Below are 19,094 nucleotides of genomic sequence, written 5' to 3'. Positions count from 1 at the left end.
AATATGCAAATTTCGTTTTAATTATTTATGTGCGGAGAGCCAAGATCAAAACATGCATTAATTCAAAAACGTCCAGAAATTAAATAAAAAAAGCAAGTTTTTTTAAATGAAAGTAAGGAGCAACAAGAAAACTTAAAACGAACAGAAATTACTCCGTATATGAAAGGAGTTTTTCCTCCTCAACGCCCCGATCTTTACGCTAAAGTTTCTTACTGTTTTAAAATAGAGTTAAGAGAAGAGTCAAACTTTAGCATAAAGAGCGGGGCGTTGAGGAGGAAAAGCCCCTTGCATATACGGAGTAATTTCTGTTCGTTTTAAGTTTTAATGCTGCTCCTTACTTTCATTTACTTTCAGTTACTGAAAAGTTCAATGACCCAAATTAATTGAACAAAGAAGGTACTGAACTGATAATCAGCCAGGTTTATGATTCAATCACGCTCGAGTTTAATCCAAAGTTTGCAAAAATTGAGCAGGCTCTACTAGGTAGTCTATCACGCTCGAGTTTAATCCAAAGTTTGCAAAAATTGAGCAGGCTCTACTAGGTAGTCAAATTGAAAATTTGGAGGAGAAAATTGGTCGAATAGAAAAAAAGCTTGATAATTATGATCAAGAGTCCATGCTTGATAGCCTTGTATTTCATGGGGTAAAGTAGTTTCCTGGTGTAGACACTCATACGACAATATCTAACATTATAAATAGCAAAATGTCTGTGCTGGGCCCTTTACTTTATTTAGTTTACGTGAACATGATGCGCGTTTATCTAAAGGATACATATATTACTGACATTATTGCTAACAAAATTTCCAAAATCCGCAGATAATTTGATAGCAAAAGCTCGTATTACTCTCAAAAGATTAGAGATGTTTACAAGTGTAAGTTTGCTGTGTGTGAATGTAAAGAAATTTTTTTACTGACATTCTTTAGAGTGGGTGATTCTGTTGATGTAAGTAGTAAAGTTCTATTTGATGAAAAGCCTATTTTACAAGTTATATCACTGCGGTACCTCGGTTTCCATAATGCTTCTAATCTATCGTAGAAGCATCATATCGGCATTATCTCCACCAAAGTTGCACGTGGAGTTGGCATCGTCAAAAGATTGAAGCATATTCTGCCGGAAAGTATTCTTCGCACGATATATTTTGCAATAATCTACCCATATATCATATGGATGTTTAGTCTGGAGAAGCAATTTTTATGTTAATTACAAGCTAAATGGCTTTCTCATAGTTTTGATCGGACGATTTTGCTAAAAAAGGGGGATGGGAGAGGAGGCCTAGTTACCTCCCGATTTTTGGTTACTTAAAAAGACAACTAGATTTGTTTTATTTTTTTTACAAACGTTTTTGTTAGTAACAAACATACGTACCTTACGAATTAACTTATGTAACGAACATATATATTTGTGTATTTATATTACGTATATGAGGGGGTTTGCCCCCTCGTCAATCCCTCGTTCTTACACTAAAGCTTGAATTTTGTCCCAAATCTTTCAGAATGACCCTTGAATCACAAAGGCCGTAGAATAACTAGTTAGAGTTACTAAAAATACTTTAGCGTAAAGAGCAAAGTATTGTGGAAGAGACGAACCCCCTTATATAAGTAATATTTTATGTTCGTTTCTAAGTTTTAATGTTTATCATTACTTCCAGTAAAAAAAAATCTCATTGTCTTTTTTAAAATGATGCTAGAAAGTCCTGCGACCCCTTCATGGAAATTCTCTTCCCTTATGAAAAATTGTTCCATGGAAAGATCCTCCCACGTAACCTGCCCCCCCCCCCCGACCAACCCTAACCCCAACACAAAAAAGTCCCCCTGAAAACGTCTGTACACTTCATAATTAACAACTACTATGTGTAAACAATGGTCAAAGTTTATAAGTTGCCACCCCTCCCCCGGGAACTGTGGTGGATTTAGTCATCCACAAAGACATAGTTTTTAGGTTTTTGACTAAGTTAAACAGAATGGCTATCTAAAAATTTTGATCCGGTGACCTTGGAGAAAAATGTGCGTTGGAGGGGGCCTCGGTGCCCTCCAATTTTTTGGGCACTTAAAAAGTACACTAGAACTTTTAATTTACGTTAGAATGAACCCTCTTGTGACATACTAGGACACCTAGGTCGATACGATCACCCCTGAGGAAAAAAGAACAACAACAAAACTAAAAAATACGCACCCGTTTTCTGTCTTCTGGCAAAAATACAAAATTCCACCTTTTTTATGATAGGGGCTTGAAACTTCTACAGCAGGGTTCTCGGATACGCAGACTCTGATGGTGTGATTTTGTTAAGATTCTGTGACTTTTAGAGGGTATTTCCGCCTGTTTTCTAAAATAAGGCGCAGTTTCTCAGGCTCGTAACCTTTGACCGGTAAGACTAAACTTGATGAAACTTATATATTTAAAATCAGCATTAAAATGCAATTCTTTTGATGTAACTGTTTGTACCAAAACTTCGGTTTTTAGAGTTTTGCTTACTAGTGAGCCTGGTAGCTCCTTACTGCAGTTTGTTACCACGAACTGTTTGAAAATGTTACTTGTAAATGAATAAAAGTAATATATTCTACTATAACGTTGAGATAGAACTTACCAATGTCTCAGGTTTTCCTGTCCCTTATTTGTTCTCGTTTTTTTTCTGCCCATTGTGAAAATTCAAATGCTAAACTGTTATCTGACTTGTAACCAACCAAATTCCAATGGTCAGCTGTTACCAATTAGACATGTGAAAAATTTAAATTCCCTTTAAATCCGGTCGTAATATCTCAATTAAATCAACAGAGTTTAAATATTCTGGTACAACCCTCAAGAGAGCAATTAAGCCAATGAGAAAGGAGGAAATCTCGGTACGTATTTCAATGCTATCTTAATAGAATTAGCTTTCAACCTAGGAGATTGACCTTAATGTAGAAGAATAAAGATCTAATCCATGCCACAGAAGCGAATCACCTGCCAAATGCACGAGCCACAGGTAGCGACCGAAAATGTCGCTACCCATGATAGTTATTTTAGATAAAGCAGAAGATTCATTTGTACAATGAAGAATATCATCATAGTAAAACTCGATCTGTACTTAAAGCGCGTTATGGTGAATATGCCACTTATTTAGAGGAGCCTATCTCAAAAAAGAGTGCTTTACATTAGCTTTTACAAAAAAAAAAAAAAAAAAAAAAAAAAAAAAAAAAAAAAAAAAAAAAACAGGATGTCCTGAGTCGAGAAAACTGGTTCCAGCCAGTTGGGCAATCACCTACCCAAAATATCATGTGAACAATGAACACAGGGTGATCATTTATGATTTGACCGTGGACTGAAAGCGAATACAGGATTAAGGAGAGCGGAGTTTAATTGTCACATTTGCGACCTTTATTTTGGAAATTTTTGAAAGGGAATATAATGGTACTACTCTTTTGTTGTCATGGTGTTTCCGACTCAGAAATAGTTCTCATCCAAGATTCCCGCAATCGATTCCATTTTCAAATATAATCTGAATCAACATAATTAGCAAAGTGTTTTCTATACAGTCTAGGGCCGTATATGGCCCTATTAGGGCTTGTGGGACTCACAGTTAAGAAAAGGAATCGTGCAACAAAATTGCCAAAAAATCCAATAGATAGAAATTTTCAAAAGGTATTAGAAATGGGCAAAATGCGGTTTGACGGCACTTCTGAAGCAAACATGTCAATAAAACAAAAACGCTATTATTAAATCCCTTATTTGATGTCCTTTCTAAATAGATTTTATTAAAATTCAGTCCTTTCCCGGGCGGTCTCAGACATAGCCCTAGGACGTGTAAAACTAAAAGAAAACAATGAGATTCGTATTTTATAATGTGCAAGATGTTTCTATTAACTTGATGCTCTTGTTTACTATCATTGTTATCCACTTCTTAAAATCAATCAAAGTAATATTTATATCCACAATTCTATTATTATCACTCAGGCAAAACTAGATTTCATGAAGTCAAGCATACAGAAACCGGCCTTCACACGGAATTCGTGACGCTCCATGAGATTCAACTAATGGAGAAACATTATTAGGGCTATATATGGGACCCTCAGAGAAGATGGGGTGTTGTCAGAAAACCACACATGGTAATATCAGAAAGAGCGTTAAATGAAAATCCATGGCTAGACCACTATTTTTATATTTTAGAATGTTTCCTTCAAAAGAGCCGCCTTACGGTAATTCTACCGCAATTCTTACCTAATTGTATGCAACACGCGGTAAAATTCTAGTTTATTGACTTTTGACCATCTCGGAAAGAGATTAGGTTAGGCAAATGAAACGTTCAGGGATGGGTCTAAAGGCTAAAGTATGTCGCGGGGAGGTTTTTTTTTAAGTACCTACTTCCACTCCCTCAGGAGGGTTCTGACCTTTGATGACCTTTAAAAATATGTGTGTTATAAAAGTGATACCTAGCAAAACAGATCTTCTGCTTGAATGAAGTACAACAAAATCGTTTTCAGCTACACAACTTTGCTCAATCCCAAGTTATAAGGTTTTAAAAATATGCAAATACATTTCCTAAATTTGGAAGAAAAAAAAAACATTGATATGGCTCAGAATTCTACTCAAATAACAGAAATCGCACTACTAAAGGCAGAGAAAAAGCAACTGGTAACTGAAAATTAAGGTAAAATGTTGCTTTGTCAAAATTTCAATAGCAGGCGAATTTCAGAGCCCTCTAGAGGGAGAAGGAGTGGAGGTGAGTACTAGAATTTTTACCAACACGTTCCTATTATTCTGATTATCTCGTTTCCTTTTATTGCTGTCCACATTCTTAAATCATTTCAAACAATATTTTATCCACAGTATGGCCATAGTCAGGCATGGGTTTTGCCCCCCCCCCCCAAAAAAAGTTTTCTCTAATTCGCAAAAACATAACGAAAATGCATATAACACATTTTTGATGCATTTTTGAAGTTGTTTTTATTTTACCCCCCTCCCACCAAACAAAAATCCTGGATGTGCTTTTTGTCCACAGTTCTATTGTAGCTAGGCTGATTACACAAGCAAACCTGGATTTTATCGATTCGAAAATCCAGCTACATCATGAGATGGAAAATATCGAAGAAACACATTGTTTAGGGTTATATATAGGACCATCAGTGGGGAGGGGTGTGTTATCAGGGTAACGACTATTATATAAGATTAAGGATAAAATAAGAAATCTAACGGTAGCACATTTGGTCAATGTTGGTATTACCGGAACAATTGTTTTGGTTCATAAAACTATTGTTAATAGATGTATTTTGACTTTTTGAACATCTTTTCTCTCTTGCAAAACTACCGCAAACTCACCGTTATGGAGTTATTATATATTTGCACATTAGTGGGGGGGGGGGGTAAAGCATAGCATATATTAAACACAGCAATGGTCAGTTTACGTATTTAACATATGCTATGCCTTACCCCCACCCCCCTAATGTGCAAATATATAGCCCAAATTTGTTTCTAAACTATTACAGATTCGCGATTTCAAATATCCGATCAACGAAAACGGAAATGATTGCAATTCTATATGTATAAATACAAGAATATTTGGGCCGGAATAACTCCATAACGGTGAGTTTGCGGTAGTTTTGCAAGAGAGAAAAGATGTTCAAAGAGTCAAAATGCATCTATTAACAATAGTTTCATGAACCAAAACAATTGTTCCGGTAATACCAACATTGACCGTACAATTATTCAGAAGAGGCGCCCAACTGCAATTTTACCATGTTCTGTAATAAGGTTGAGATTTTTTTAATTATGGCTTTTAGTTAGAAACAGTACTCAACCATTACTGGCAAAATCCCACCTTCCCTTTTAAAATTAACATAAAGAAAATTTACCTAAAATATCCAGTCATTTCGAACTTGTCTACTTTCTTCACTATGTAACTGTAAGTTACACAAATTAGACAAAGATAAACTGACAAATTTAACTCATTTGGCCGAAACGGGTATTATGGGTTGTGATGGTTGCCATGGAAGTCAAGTAGGATCGTCATCTAACAATCCTTTTCCAACTTCGTTTTACTGTATAGTTGACTAAAAACACGTTTGGCAACTTGTTAACTGTTAATTATAAACAACATATGTTGTTTACCTAAAAAGGCTTATCAAATCATGGTTGCAGCGGTAGCTGCAACCTAGTAAAGAGCAAACATCAGCCCATAGTTATCAAAAGTTAATAAACCACCTACGCGTTTTTTATAAAAACTACCTGGTGGAAAAATTGCCATCTAACACTGATTCAGGAATGGTAACTACTATTTCAGCTTTGTCTTAAAATAAAAAGTTTATTGCGAAAAGAAATTTATGGGGATTTTGAAAAAAAGCCAGGATTTTCAGAGGCCTGAAGCCTCTCGAAAATGGCGTCAGATCAAAATGAAAAGTGTACCGTTGTAATCAGTATGGTCGTAGACCCTGCACAGGGAAATTAAAGTCCTCCTTCTTGAACAACAAAGAAAATCACTTTTACATCTGTAGCAATGATCTGTCTATCGTTTTTTTCTTTCTTTCTTTCTTTTTTTCAGGCCTAGCGGGTTACCAGACCATTATATTTTTCAGGCCTAGCGGGTTACCAGACCATCATAGAGAGATGCTTAATGGCTCAGTCAAAATCTGTTTCTCATATCTACCTGTTTTTTTATATAAATTCCGCCATCTGCAAGTGCCATATGACACTAAAATAGCCCTTTTTGTGCCATTTCTCAAGGGATGACACTAGCAGGCTACCAGACCATCGCAGAAAGATTTTTATAGCTCATATAAAAGATACTGCTCATGTCTACGTTCTTCCTATAAATTTCATCATTTGCAAGTTCCAAATGGCACTAAAAACGACACTCTAGGTGCCGTGTTTCAAGTGGAAAATTTGGGGCTATCGGGCTAGCAGAACTTAGAGGAGTGATGTTCAGTAGCTCATTTGAAAGCTATTGCTCATATATACATGCTTTTTTTTTCAATTTTATCATTCGTCAGTGCGATATAGAACTGAAAACAACATTTTTGGTGCCATTTCTTAAGTGGAAAAGTATTATAATAATAGGAAAATAACTATTATAATAGTTATTTTCCAGAACCCTTGACTGGAGGTTTACAAGAGCCCCTCCCGCACACTCCCCCTCCCAGTCCCCTTAGGAAGTTTCATAAATCGTCTGTTCATCAGTAAGCTGCTGAAACATTAGCAGGCTATCACACCATTGTAGATAGATGTTTAATGGCTCAATTCAAACCTGTTGCTTATATTTACTAGGTTTTTATAGATTCTACCATACATTAGATTTCATAGATTCCTTTTTTCCAACCTACACTTAATCACAGTTGGCAAGTGGCAGGAGTAGACCTAGGCCTTCTATTCTGGAAAGAGTGAGAGTGAACTCGAATTTCTGAATATTTTACGCCAGTCTAATTTATTTTACCGTTGCATTTGTCAGTGACATACGGAGTGCCTCCATGTTTAAAGACAGTTTCCATACAGGATAAAAGATTAACACTAAAATCCTCTTTCTTGGCTTGAGAAAAGAGTATACATGCTGGCATTAGAACGCAAAACTTGATTTTCCTCAATTCTGAAACTGTTCCACCCTATTTTTAAGGATTTCATAAGCCATCAGTATTTTTTTTTTTAGTTTAGTAGCACTTACTCTAGATTGGGGTTTTAAGGTATAAGACATTTAACATCCTTTAAAAATATTTCTTTTTGATTCAAAATTCTCCTCTTGAAGAGGAATTTCTTTTAAGCTGAAATTCCGCTAGCAAATGGTGTAGGCTGTTTTGTTTGCTACTTTCTCCAATATCTGAAGATATGAAGTCATGGTTCAATATTCACAAAATCCCACCTTATTTTGTGTACGCAGAACCTATATGTTTTGCATTCTTTACCAAGCGGCCCCGATGTATCTTCCGAAAGTCTGTTCCTGGTGAACAAACAGATAAGGATTTCCCACAATTCCCGGCATCGGGCCATTGAATGTATAAAAAGTTCCAAATTCCAATTATGAACAATTTTAGCTAACGGCTTCGATATGTCTACATTTCATCTGTTCTTATTTTCTGAGAAAATACACAGAAGAGGATTTCTTTGAATTTCTGGCATATGACTACCGAAGGTGGAGGACGACGTCTAATTTCTCCAAAAATGCAGTTGTATTTCATAAGCGTGAGAGGGGGAGGGGATGAAATGTTATCAAGATAGAAAATGCTGTACGGGGGACAAAATTTCGCCTATGGTAGATAATATTACCATCAAGATTGGAAAAGCAGACTGGAAAGTCTTGATGAATATTTTAACATTTCCTAGTGAATGGGGAAAATTTTTTATTCTGGTAGATTTCTTAATGAGGGAGAAATTAATATATCAAGTCTTCCACTTAGGAACTGAATGTAATAGGATATTCTCTACAACAACTGAGTGAAGCAACCACGCTGTTTGTCCAACTTATTTGACTTTTGTATTCTTTGCTTTATTATTATTATTATTATTATTATTATTATTATTATTATTATTATTATTATTCAATACAATACAAAATACAATTCAAAATGGAATTAAAATACACTTATTCCCCTCGAAAGGCTCCATGGCCTGGGATACAAGGGGGGCTGATTCTCCAAGCTTTGAGGATTACTATTGAACGAACCTAGACGATTTGTTTTATTTCACTCGTGTTACCCAGGTTCATTTCATCTGGATGTTTATTGAAAGCTACTTTGAGTAAATGCCTATTCTTCAAAAATAAGAAAAATGTGGGCGCAAAAATCAAATTTTAAGCAATTATATTTTATAGCTATTTGATTCCATAAAATGATTGTCCGCTTCAAGGTGGAGTCCTTTTGCGATTCTTTTTGCCTTGATTCGAGATATGCACCTCTTCGGAAACACCAGAAAATCAATGGTAAAAAGTAATCTCATAGGCAACGTTTTGGTGCATTTGGCTTTTATTTGATCACTTTTCTGGCTTCTATATCAAGTTATAAAATTTATGTTCAGTTTAACTTTTATTTTTATTTTATGCGACATGGTTTGAAGAAAACAAAGAAAAAACATGCCACATCGTTCTTTGCTTGATATTAAATATATAAAAAAAAAAAGTTCTTTCAACTGAAAGTAAGGAACAACATATTCAACTTCTAAGGGGCTCTAATGCCCCTCTCCCATGTTTTTGCCCCCATCTTGTTCTTGTAATTAATTTTCTTGAACTGGATTTTTTTTTTTTTTTTAACTTTTTTTTCCTTAGAAATTTTTTCAACTATTTTTCATGTCTGTAAATCACATAAAATATGCTTAAAATAAAAAAATCACTTGTGTTATTTTCGAAATAAGAAATGAAGAAGACATAGATATGTTAGTCGTGATTTTTCCTATTAGAAAAATAATGTTTGTAGTGACATTCTTTTTTACTTAGTTTTTTCTTTGAACTTATAATTTTTTTAACTTTTTTTTTCATGTCTTGAAATGACATTAGAAGATATAAAATACTATATATGGTACATTAGAATCTGAGATAAGTGAATTAGGATTTATTACGTATATGAGGGGGTTCACCCCTCGTCAATACCTCGCTCTTTACGCTGAAGTTTTAATTTTGTTCCAATTCTTTAAGAATGACCCCTGAATCACAAAAGCCGTTTAATTGGAATAAATAGCTCTTTTGAAATCACTAAAATTACTTTAGCGTAAAGAGTGAGGCATTGAGGGGGAATGAACCACCTAAAATATGTAATAATATCTTTTCATTTTAAGTTTTAATGCTGCTCCTTACTTTCAGTTGAAAAAAAACTTGTTTTTTACTTAACTTCTGATTGTTTTTTAAATAATGTTGGAAAATCCAGCACCCAATTCATGGAAACTCTCTTCCCCCATAAAAAATTCCTCCATGGAAAGATCTTCCCACGTAGCTCCCTCCCCCCGACTCCTCCCCACCAGAAAAATCCCCCTTGAAAACGCCTACATACTTCCCAATAATCAATATTATATGTAAATAATTTGCAAAGTTCATAACATGAAACCCTTCCCCTGGGACATTGGCGGACTAGGTCATCCTTAAAGACATAGTTATTAGTTTTTCGACTATGCTGAACAAAATGGCTGTCAAAATTTTGATTCGGCGACTTTAGGAAAAAAGAGTGGGAGGGGGTTTGGAAGTTGCCCTCCAAGTTTTTTGGCAACTTAAAAGGGCATTAGAACTTTCAATTTCCATTTGAATGAGGCCTCTCGCGACATTCTAAGACCACTGGGTCGATACACTCATCCCTGAGAAAAAGAAAAACAAAACAGTAAACACGCATCTGTGATCTTTCTTCTGGCAAAAAAAAAAAAAATACAAAATTCCACATTTTTGCAGATAGGAGCTTGAAACTTCTACAGTAGGGTTCTCTGATACGCTGAATCTGATAGTTTGATTTTGGATTCTATTAATTTTTGGGAGTGTTTCCTTTTTTTATCGAAAATAAGGCAAATTTTCTCAGGCTCTTAACTTTTGATCGGTAAGAATAAAATTGATGCAACTTATATATTTAAAATCAGCATAAGAATTTTGATTCTTTTGATGTATCTATTGGTATTAAAATTCCGTTTTTTAGAGTTTCGGTTACTATTAAGCCGGGTCACTCCTTACTTACAGTTCGTTACCACGAACTATTTGATATGCAATCTTTAGTGCCCAAACAAGGATGTCCCCTCTGTAGCTGGATCTTCTATACTCCAATCCAGTCAGTTTTTACTCTTAAAAAAGGCTCTATAATTTTGAATTTTCAACTGAATGAACCCTCTCCTTAGTCTCTAGCCTACTGCTACTCCTTTTACACGTAGTGATAAAAAAAAAAAAACAATATACAGAAGTGACATTGTTCTTTACTAAAGTGCCCCCAAATTGTGTTACTTCGATTATTATTGCCTATGATTCTGTCAACAGGCAGAAAAAGAGAAACAGAATCGTAGCATTTGCTCTTTTGTGAGAACCAGAGAAAAATATTTTAACCCATTCCCCTCTCCCCCTAAGATTGGAAGTCCCTTGCCTCACCCTTAAAAGGATCAACGAAAATTTCCACTAGATCCAACCGTAAGGCAAACACACAAGAGAATTAACGGCTTCAGTTAACGGTTTTATAAAATGTAACTCTGTAACGCGATTGGAAGTGTGTTGAAATATTCCTCAGCTAAATAAACTAAAATTCGCGTACTTTACACGAAATTTTTTTTAGGTTTTATTGGCAGGCAATATTTTTTTACTTCCTTATTATCATATTCCAAATTAACAACAAACAACAAAAAGGCCTTTGTCTAATGACTTTTGTCGCAAAAGTGCCTAGATGGTGTCTCCAAGCCTCTTCCCCCAAAATTTAATATTTTCCAATACCATTTCCTAAAAACCGGAAACATATAGCCTAAGCTGGCGAAACAAACGGATATTTTAACAAACAAACATTTTTCAATTAATATTTTTCAATTTGCTACAAAATGTTACGGAGGAGTGAAGGTGTGAGCCGACGACTACAGTGAACAAAGGGAGTGGAGGAAGATAATGCTGGTGATTAGATTTTGAGCTGATGTTATTAGATTTCTACGTAGCGTCCATTAAACATAAAACAATAAAAAATATAGTAAATTATAAAAAAAAGTCATTACGCAAAAACTGTGGGCACTAGGAAAAAATTAATTATATTATGAGTTTAGCAGACTAAATGGCGTCAGACAAATTTTCAAGAAGCCGAATTTTCTTTTTCTTGGGAAATATGCTCAAGATATAGCATATACCAGTCTCATGATACCCTTTATGCTGAATACAGAAACACAACAAGAGCTCATCATCCCCGTTTCAACGAGGGTTTTCATCTACGCTAGTTCAATAGTTTTTATTGTTTTGTTCACAAAAATGTCAATCAGCCGTGAGAAGTCCAAAAATAATTGTACAAAAAAAAAGGATTTTAAATAAGAAATGAATGTAGCTTTGATTTTTGAATATAAAACTAGAAGGAAAGCTGTACAAGAAAAAAAGAATCAAAAGCTCCAAAATTTTGCAAAATGAAACTTAAAATAATTATTATGAAACAATTTGGGGGAACACAAAAATCCTAATTGAATTTTATGAGCAACAATTTTAACGTATTACCTTAAATAATGCATCATTTTCTCAAACCACACTTCCTTTCCATGACGAACAAATAAACGTTCAAATGGGAATAAATCCTTATATTTAGACAGTGAATACAGGTACAAAAGTCTAAATATTTCAAGCACATATACAGCGACCGTCATTTAGTAGAAACACTTAAGTATTAAAATTGAAGCTAACATGTTTATCCAAAGAAAATAATTAACTTTCGGGTCATTCACAAAATAATGCACTTCCAGGTTATTCATTAGATTTTTTTCTTCGGAGAGAGTTCCATGACGAAATTCATTCAAAGTCTTGATGTGAATTTTCTTCTTTAATCTTCCCTTAATGTAAGATAAATTTCCAATGAAGGTGGCAAAGTCATCTGTGTCTTTTAAATTGGAAAGGAAGAGTTGAGTTTATAGTTGGATACTTGGTTGATCTCATTTTCCAATATATACGACGTATTTTCGTCAATACTTTAAATTTACATCTAGACTTCGAGTGAACTTTGTCATTGAACTCACTCCGAAGAAAAAAAACATAGTGAAGAACCTAGAAGTTCATTATTTTGTGAATGACACGAAATTTGATTATTTTGTTTGTATAAATATGTTAGTTTCAATTTTAATACTTCAATATTTCTACTGATAACGGTCGCTGTATATATGATCGAAAAATGCAGACTTTTATACCTGTTTTTCACTGTCTAAATAAATAGAATTATCCCAATTTGAACGCCTATTTGTTAGAGCGACATTCTTTTGGCTATGTCTTAAATTTTTTTGTGAGAAAGTGGTAAATGTCTACTGTGCGTTTTTTACACGGAAAGTGAGGTCATTTGGCAGGGTCATCGATATATTTGAAAAAAAAGCAGAAAATCTTTACTTGCGACCAATTAAAGGTGTTGCAATGGCCCCAAATTTCATTATCTATGTTTTTATTATCAAAATCTTGTTTGTCTCTACTCGTTTTTAGATGGCAAGAATCCACTACTTGGGCCTACTGTCATACCTATCCCATAACCCTACTGTCAACCCTGTCCCTTACGTTGCTCGCTGCAGCTGGCAGGTCGGGCTTTCTACCTTTGGAAATAATGTGCTTACAAATAAAGTCTTGCATTAGGAACGACCAACAGCCCATATTAGCTCTCAGGGAAGGGTTTCATGTTCTTGTGAAAATAGTTGCTTTGCTTACAAGACCTCTTAGTTTTTATGGAAACGCTGCCTCATCTAAAAATAAAAATACAGCTGCAACTTTGCTCAGAACATGCTCACCTAATTTAGAAATCAGGTCTTCAGTGATGAGAAGTGGCGAGACATAAAATAACCATCTCAGATCCTAGTCATAACTCTGTTGCATATCCAACCCTAAAACTTCTATTTTTAGCGTAATAATCATCCAAGTTTATGAGAAGTTGTGTTATAAAAAGGAGGAGGGAGTAAGAGTAGTAACTTGGAAAAACGTTGGCATTATCCACCTTTAACAATTTTATTCAAGTAGGGAAAAATTTCTCGTATTAGTGCAAAGTCACTTTTCGGGAGGAAGGAATGGAGATATGAACGTTAAGCCCTGCCTCAATTGTTGTATTGGCTTGTTTTAAATAGCGAATAACGGTAATTAAGATCCTTTTCATTTCGTCAATGAAATGAATTTCGCGAGTGACACCATTAACGTTAATTTAAAACACTGTTCTATTGTTCTTATTCATCTCCGTATTAAAGCAAAGTTTCTCCCCTTTATAGGGTCTAGTTGAGCTGACATTTTGAATATGGATTGATTCCTAACTAAAATGCACGAGTCAAAACATAAATCAATTAATATTAATCAGTAAACTCGCTAAGCTAGCACACAAACTGCTGCACCAACTCTGATCGAGTAGTGCCAATAAGGGGGGGGGGGTGAGGAAACACTCTAGATTTTGGAAAATCTTTTTTCTTCTGGTTTTCAGTTTAAAAAACGCTTTTTTGGTATTTTATTAGGGTAAAGAAAAATACCCCCTAGATTTGGAAATAATTATTGGCCCCAACTCGACCAGAATTTTTTTAATAGTTGCCACTGTTTTAACTTCCCGGTTACAAATTTTGATCGGCTATTGGTTCTGAAGGGGAGATCTTTTCTAATAGTCTTGTCAGTATATTGGGACAAATATAATTCACCCTCCACAATTAATGTAAACGTTTCTTAAAGTGTAGAGTTCTTATGACCCTTTATTGCACCATTTTAGAGGATACTCTACACTAAACGCACAATCGATGGCAAGGGTAGTAGGATTATGTTCAATCAAATGTTTTCTTTTTTATCGGTCTTTCTTAAGTGGTAAAAATAGATCGATGCGTAACAGTATTTCCACTTGACATGGCTTAGAAAGAAGTAGGCGAGCCCACAAAATAACTAGATTGGAAGTAGAAACGCTTTCAAATATAGGTAGAAAATAAGTTGATTATACATAAATTATTCGAGGAATTTGGATAATAAATTCGATTTTCTGAGGCCCACATAAGGCTTTTCTCTGATAGATGACTTTAATTGTAAAACCGGAACAAAAATAGAAAGGGATAAAATCTGATAAAATACTGGCTAGCTAAGCCAAATGTGATCAGACCAAAAAATATTTCGAACGCTTCCGAAAATAAAGGCAGAACTTACTTCAAAACACTGCTTCACATTTCAACCCTAAATGGGAAATATCTGCTTTAACATTCTGAATCCGCCGCATTAGATTTAACCCGCTTCAGACGCTTTTGAGCGAATCGTCAACGACCATGTGGCTGAGCCCACCTTTTCGTTTTAGTCGGCACTTCGTCTGAAGAGCGGTATAAAGAGTTACATTTATAAATTATGTTTATAAAATTGCAAACAGATGAGAAATTCGACTAATTTCAATACGTTTTCGAGCTTAGTATGTCCAGTAAGTGTTTTTATACTTGCGGCATATTTCCTGACTAGAACTGGGTCAACACTTTCACATTCCATGTCATCTGGGGGGGGGGGAACTAAAGCCAATTCTCGGCACTCCTTTACAATGCTTGCTTTGCCCCATGAAAGAATTACAAAGGATGCGAAAAGAGATTGTGGGGCTTTGACTTCTCCTGAAAGAGTGAAAAAAGTATTCACAAGCTCAACAAAGTTGTATATTCCGCCTTCAAACAGGAATCTTTTCTAAATTTGTGCTACTGCTTCTTTGTAGAATTATTTGACCATACTCTTGTCTTTTTCGCTGCTTTTGGTAAATTGGGAATCAGACATGAAATCCGAAAGGCGGCTTTCGGCGTTCAAACCAAGATACACCAGGTCAAGCTTAAGGTAACTGTCTTCGTTGATTAAGTCTACATCCTTATATTTTTTGGTTCCTAAGGTAGGAAGCAGCAAAGAAATTCACGCAGAATGACATCAGTACAGATTCTATTTCTTTTTCCAATATGAAAAAAATAGGCGCCGCACTCTCGAAAAGCGATTGAATTCATTGAATATTGCAAAAGCATTTTCTACAAGCTGCATCAGTACCCGCTGATAAGGGCTCCTTAGCATCAATAAAACCTGGTTGTTACCATGTGACAGGTCTTCTACTGCTAAATCTATCCAGTAAAGTATCAAAGCGTCTCGTTGCTCCAATAGTGTGTTGAGAAGAAAGTCATCGTGTAGGAGCAAGAGGCAACAAACTTTATTTCAGGAAACTGAGCGAATATTTGAAGTTACTTGCATGCATGTATTCGCTTGGTGCTATGTCTAAAATTCAAAGTTACAGTTCAACAAAGATCAACAAAGATCAACAAAGAGCGCACAAATGGCAAAAGTGGCACCAGCACTTCACTATCGCAACCCAATGATACTTGGTTGTGATGAGCGTTGACAAATTATGGCCAAAGACCATGATAGAGTAGGTTGTGTCTGCAGAAACGTCGATCCAGTTCCGTAAGTCAACGCCTTCCTTTTCCAATTCTTGCAAACATTAGCTTAATTTTTGAAATACCCCCTCTGCAGTGCTGTTTGGACAAAATAATATATCGAGCATATCAACTTTCCTTTCTAAACCACTATTGGCATAAGTGACGCAAATTGCCAGCTATGTTGAAAGTGTCTTCTTTCAACATACCCACTAGGTCTTCCTTGAACCGTGGCCCAAGTGACTGACACAACACGTTTGTCACTTTATGTTTATCCAGAGCAAGCCTACTCAGTAGGTCTGGTCCTGATATCTTCAACAAACGATTTTCAACTAAATTGTCCTGGAAGTGAGATCTTACAGATAATACATTTTGTGCTAAGATCCTGGCTTTCTCACTAGTAAAGTGCCCTGGTGGCATGCTTCCGCAAGGCTGCCTTACCCTGAGAGCATCTTAAGTATTTCTTGCAGCAATTGCAGAGTGTCTTCCCCTCTCAGCATCAATGGCTCTCAGCTACTGACAGTAGATTATAAACTGGCAATATTTTACGTCAATAACTATAGCAATTTTAATTAGAACGACCTAATTAAGGCGACACAAAGTATATACGGTTAGAAATAGGATATGAAAAAACCAAATTGCATCCAGCTAAGTCCTTTCGGGAATCGTATTACTCAACAGAATCAAAGCCAAAATAATTGGCTGACAAGAAAACTTAGGCCCCAAAAATAAGTGGAAAGTAAGTAGACAAGTAGATTTAATATTTGGAAGTGTAAAAGCCCAAAAATAGATATTCTACTGCCAAAATAAGTAGAAGTGGAAACGCTGATGCGAATATAGAAAATTTTGATGGCGAAATGTTTTCAAAAATGGGGCAAACACATCAGAACACTCGATTTGGTATTCAATTTGGGGCATAGAAGATATCCAAACATGAGATTTGAGCAGAATGTAAGTTAAACTTTGTTTAAAGGGCAGGAGGTTGCCACCACTCTTGAAATTAAGCATTTTTTAACTTTACTCATTACCGTCAAGTGATCTTGTTTTTATTAGAATTGGCTTGGAATGTATTTATAATCATTTGAATGCTTAGACTCCAAATGATTACAATTAACAACGTGTTTTCGCGAATTAATGTGTCATTTGAAACTAGCCGATTTGAGGTGGTATGCACCTATGAAAGCCAGTGTCAAATCATTTGGCCAAAATTTATATCTCCCATTTTCAATACACAAGCCTGACATATCTGTTAAAAAGAACTAGAATAGTAGCAACCCACCTACTTAATCATCCTTCAATCGTTGTAATGAAATAAAACTATATAACTAAGACGGTCTTTGCAATCTTCTTTTTCTTGGACTGGAGCATTGCATAGAAATCGGAACAGAAAGAGAAAGCCAACTAATGGGGCGCAGGCGTGCTTTCGAGCGTCACTTATAAGAGGAAACAAAGACTATATTGACTTTTCAGTGCGGACAACTTGTCCAAAAAACTAATAAGGTATGCTGAGTTGACATGCTCTAAGTGTTGTTGACGTTTGAAACTAATATGTTAATGTTTAGCCCACCACAGAGAAAATGAAAAATGCGACTTACGAATGGACATTTGATTAAATTTCGGCCTTATTTTTTAATTAATTTATTACAGACTCGGATGACTGAATTAAAATTTTTTAAGTATTCATGAAGATGTTGTATATGCATTGACGATCATACTAATTAACTAAACCGGTTATTCATAAAAGTAGTTCGGTGATGCGTCTTATACGCTTTTTTATTTTAATTAGAAATAATTTGCTTTTACTATTCAGAGGCTATTTTTAGAAAAAATGTGATGATTGAATGGTCAATGACGATACATTATCGATACATTCTATTACGATACATTATCGTGGCGGTGAGAATGGCATGTCTGCACCCTCTCCTCCAGTCCCACCCACTCAATGCGCTAAATACAATAAAATGATAAAACTCTGCAGGAGAGCTGATCTCGTAGTTAATAGTGTAACATACATATGTTATGTTTTGTTGCTGTATTTTTTCGCTTTTTTTGTCTATGTCACCATGGCCCAATTGGGCTTTCGTGTGAATAAATCTATCTATCATAAGAATACCTCACCACGAACAATACTTCACCAAGAACAAAAAGTAATTAAATAAAAGAACAAAATCAGGAAAGGAATGACGGGCAACAAAAGAAATGCTGATTTAGTAGTACACGAAAGTTACCCAACAATGGGAAATAAGAAACATATTTATAATGAATACGATTACACTGCTTCGTCAAATATCAACAAATAATACTTGATATTTCTTTTTCAAATTCCACGAATTATATCCGAATGAAAACGCTCTAAATTTTGTCACTCTATATATATTTGAGATTAACAGTATTTGATTTCTAATCGACAATGTAGAAGTTTCGAAATTTATACAAGCAAGTGAACACTAGAATGCCAAATATCATATAGTTACTAATAGAAATAGTTACTTGAATTTCTGGTTGAAATGTCACATTCGGATATTGAACCACAATATGTTGAATGACATTCATGTTGAGAATTCCAATATTTATAATTGAAGATCCCAAGATAGAGCTCACCCTTCCTGTTCTACCTGATTTTTGCCAGTTGTAAAAGCCTAAGCTTTTTTCATAGCAATGTACATATACATTGCTATAAATAAATATACATTAATATATATATATATATATATATATATATATATATATATATATACTAGCTGTTGAGGTGGCGCTTCATAACCCCCCAAAGCCCCCCCCCCCCCGCGCGCGTAAGTCGTTACGCGCCATTGTAGTTGTGTCCCTATGTCCCACCTGTGAATATATGTATATATATATATACATATATATATATATATATATATATATATATATATATATATATATATATATATATATATATATATATATGTTTTTAACTACGTAAAACTTGCGAATATACAACATTCTTCGCTGTCCCATTGTCTGTGCATATAAATAGATTGTCAGGTTTACCGACTCTTGAAAATGCAACATATAATGGTCCATGGGAAAACAATCCGTATTCAGATCTATACCTCATGATTCTAATGATTGCCCTTGAGCTTTGTTGATGGTGATTGCTCATCGA

The 19,094-nt window shown here is 35.1% G+C and overlaps 1 protein-coding gene across 4 annotated transcripts in view; it reads right to left on the bottom strand.

Annotated features, from left to right (window-relative positions):
• LOC136038011 (uncharacterized) overlaps positions 1 to 17,468 on the bottom strand; it is a 74,565-nt gene extending 57,097 nt beyond the window's left edge. The window contains exon 1 of one of the 4 annotated variants that reach the window (XM_065720933.1): positions 17,244 to 17,468. The gene's annotated coding sequence lies outside the window, so the exon portion shown is untranslated. Of the gene's footprint in view, positions 1 to 5,826; positions 5,954 to 17,243 lie in introns of those variants that run through there. The other 3 variants (XM_065720936.1, XM_065720935.1, XM_065720934.1) reach the window with 3 other exon arrangements.
• Between the last annotated feature and the right edge of the window lie 1,626 nt (positions 17,469 to 19,094).

Source organism: Artemia franciscana, chromosome 17, assembly GCF_032884065.1.
Source record: "Artemia franciscana chromosome 17, ASM3288406v1, whole genome shotgun sequence".
Lineage (NCBI taxonomy): Eukaryota > Metazoa > Arthropoda > Branchiopoda > Anostraca > Artemiidae > Artemia > Artemia franciscana.
The sequence above is the reverse complement of the archived record's forward strand: the minus strand, read 5'-3'. Positions and strand labels throughout refer to the sequence as shown.